General features: G+C 50.6%; 1 pseudogene; it reads right to left on the bottom strand.

The window, feature by feature from the left end:
• Window positions 1-319: 319 nt before the first annotated feature.
• Window positions 320-1359, bottom strand: LOC113940464 (annotated as a pseudogene).
• Window positions 1360-3619: the final 2260 nt, after the last annotated feature.

Raw genomic sequence — 3619 nt, 5'->3', positions numbered from 1 at the left:
AGGGGCTCAGGAGGACAGTGTGGAAGTGGCAAGAGAGCAGCTCTGCAAAGACCAAGCCCTGCTGCTCCCTGGCAGTGCTGCTGGGCTGGGATTATTGTCCCCTTCCCCTTTGCAAATACACCCTGTCCTGCAGTGTGCTGTCTTTTAGGAACATCTAAGAAGAAGGGTCTTGGACAAAGAAGGCACTGCAGGGTCCTTTATTTTGTTTAAATACTCAGAGAGCACAATTCATCATTTATACAGTCTCAGGGTTAAAATCAAAAGGTGGACACTAATTTAGAGAGGGCAGATGCATAATAATATTTCATTGCAGAGAAAATTATTGCAAGAAGAACCCGATAATCTCCACGAGAAACCTGAGCAGGAAGGCTGGGCCATTAAGGAGTCCCATTCTGAATGCTACACACCAGAAAACTGGTGCTTTATTGCTCCTGAAGAGCATCCAGTCATCATTTTCCTCAGGGCATCCTTGAGCTCCTGATTCCTCAGGCTGTAGATGAAGGGGTTCAGTGCTGGAGGAACAACTGAGTACAGAACCGAAACAATCAGATCCAGGGATGGGGAGGAGATGGAGAGGGGCTTCAGGTGGGCAAATATGCCAGTGCTGGCAAAGAGGGAGACCATGGCCAGGTGAGGGAGGCATGTGGAAAAGGCTTTGTGCCGTCCCTGCTCAGAGGGGATCCTCAGCACAGCCCTGAAGATCTGCACATAGGAGAAAACAATGAAAACAGAACAACCGGACCATAAACAGGCACTAACCCCAATGAACCCAATTTCCCTGAGGTAGCCTGAGTGTGAGCAGGAGAGCTTGAGGATGTGTGGGAGTTCACAGAAGAACTGGCCCAGGGCATTGCCCTGGCACAGGGGCAGGGAAAATGTATTGACTGTGTGCAACAGAGAATAGAGAAAGCCAGTGGCCCAGGCAGCTGCTGCCATGTGGGCACAAGCTCTGCTGCCCAGGAGGGTCCCGTAGTGCAGGGGTTTGCAGATGGCAACGTAGCGGTCGTAGCACATGATGGTGAGGAGGGAAAACTCTGTTGCAAGGAAGAAGAGCAGTAAAAAGAGCTGTGCAGCACATCCCATGTAGGAGATGGTTGTGGTGTCCCAGAGGGAATTGTGCATGGCTTTGGGGACAGTGGTGCAGATGGATCCCAGGTCTGTGAGGGAGAGGTTGAGCAGGAAGAAGCCCATGGGGGTGTGCAGGTGGTGGTCGCAGGCTACGGCGCTGAGGATGAGGCCGTTGGCCAGGAGGGCAGCCAGGGAGATGGCCAGGAAGAGCCAGAAGTGCAGGAGCTGCAGCTCCCGCCTGTCTGAGAATTCCAGGAGGAGGAACTGGGTGAGGGAACTGCTGTTGGACATTTGCTGCCTCTGGGTTTTTGTTTCCAACACAGGAGAAGAAGACAATAAGAGGACAGTTAGCATGGACTTATCTAAACAAAGTCAAAGCTGTATTCTGCAGACACTCCCCATGTCACACACAGACAGCCTTTTGATTTCCTAGATCTTCCTACAGCTCCAGTGCTGGGTCCCTGCTCAACAGCATTTTCACTGTCATAGCATCACTCTGCTTCTGTAAAGGGGTTTCACATAACAAGGAGATGTTAAGGGACAGGTTTCCAACCTGGAGGGAAATTCACAGCTTGGAAGGAAACCTCAGGGAGACAGCCAAGTGTCCTTATGATGGCATTTGATTTAAGCAGACTCAGCTCCTTCCCCAGCAGCACAGGCTGCACTGGTAGGGGTCATATTCCGTTTGCAGGTTCAAAAAAGACAGCTCAGACTAGTCCTGATGGGTCTAGTAAAGGTGATGCTGGTGCTGCCCACAGGCAGAGCAGTGGCTGAAAGCACATTAGGAAGCTCAGACAGACTTACTGAGCACTCACAGTTCAGATGTCTCAGGGACTTGTCAAAATTAAAACTTTCTTAATGATTTATTCCTCCCATTCCTCAAGAGTAGAAAACTGGAAACACAATCTCAGGAAATTTCTTTAACATTATAAAAATCTTTGTCTTGGAAATATTCTGAGAGGGAGATGAAGTTCTTAGCATGTCCTCCTCCTCTGCACTCCAGATAGTCTCAGAGTTGCACTTGCAGAATCTGTAGTTGATGGGAAGTGCCAGCTTTACCAGATGCCTCCAGAAGCTGCAGTCCCATTGCCCTGCATGAACAGATTTCCTGTGCCAAGGTCTGTTAGAAGTTCTCCCCCAGTGAGGTCTCAGCATCATTCTACATCTTACAGCCTTTAACTTCTCTCTGTCTCACTCCCCTGCCCTGGGTGCTGCAGGCAGTGCCCTCAGCCCTCCTGGACTGTGCAGAGGAGCTGCTCCTGGGCAGAGCTGTCTCTTTGAAGTTCTTCTTGCTTGCCAGGAGCTCCCTGTGTGCCAGGAGCCCGGCCCAGCTCAACAGCACAGCAACAGCCCCAGGCATTTCATGACCCTCGGGGACTTTGAGGTTGTTTACATGAGACTCAGTCCCTGAGAGGAAGTTCAAACAACTTCTCAAGAAGTCAAAATGTGATTGAAACACTGAAGTTTCTCGTAGTGCTAATGAGTCTCACTGAGAGACACAACTGAGAACGTGTCCCCAGATTCCAGTTAGAGCAGAAAACTGCAGACAGTGATGACAAAGATGGACAAGCAAGGGAAATGTGGTTCTGATGCTGAGGAAACTTCTTGTCACCAGTCTAGGCCACCCCAGCTGCCCTTGGTGGCACTAGTTCTTTCTTAGGCTGTTTTCTGACAGGAAGAAAAACTCCACCAGCTCTGACACCCCCCTTCCAGATTTCTCAGGCTACTCCTCTACTGTCCTTAATCTTCACACCCCTGACCCCTGAGTCCTCAGTCTCTATGTACGGGTCATGTGCTTGAGGCCCCCAAATCCTTCCTGGGAGATCTCTGGCACCTCTCCAGGCTTTTGGAAGATGACAATAGAGTTCTCTTCTCCCAGGAAACACAGAGGGACACTTTTTTCCAAGGGTTGTCTTGGTAGAATGAGGCACAATCTCTTTAAACTTTTTGGCACAAGGGAGCTCTGAGCTCTGGGTACGGAGGGAGCTCCAAGTGCCAACCACTGGAGTAGGAGTTACAAATCATCAGGGCTTGTGTTCTTTGGAGGGTCAGACACTGGTGAGAGTGGTGTGTGTGTGCACATGGAAGGACTTGAAGGGCACAATGAACTGTCTCAAAACACTGTCAAAGCAGGAAAATCCCATAAGGCACCACAACACATAAGCACTGGTGGCAAACAGGAAGGCCATTAATTCCAAGACCTAAAGGGAGGTGAAGCTTTGGAAGTAGCCCCCAAGACAGAATTGCACTGTGCAGACTGTGGGAAAGAGCAGACAGCCCCAACAGGAAGCCAGGGCTGGTAAGGCAGGTCTGGGGAACCCATCCAGACAAAGATTCCCACCTGCAGACTGGAAGCACAGCGGGCAAAACTCCACCATGGCAAGCTGTGGGAAAGGAAGCAAGTCCTTGTAGATGTGCCAGCCCAAGCTGTGGGAACAGCATCTACCCCCCTGAATACCCAGGGCTTGGGCTGTATAAAAGTGATAGCCCAGAAGCACAACTTGGGGACCCTCCACCGAGCAGAGTAGGGTGAAGAAGGACCGGCGGGAGC

The sequence above is a fragment of the Corapipo altera genome, unplaced genomic scaffold (assembly GCF_003945725.1).
Source record: "Corapipo altera isolate COAL_440 unplaced genomic scaffold, ASM394572v1 59402, whole genome shotgun sequence".
Lineage (NCBI taxonomy): Eukaryota > Metazoa > Chordata > Aves > Passeriformes > Pipridae > Corapipo > Corapipo altera.
The sequence above is the reverse complement of the archived record's forward strand: the minus strand, read 5'-3'. Positions and strand labels throughout refer to the sequence as shown.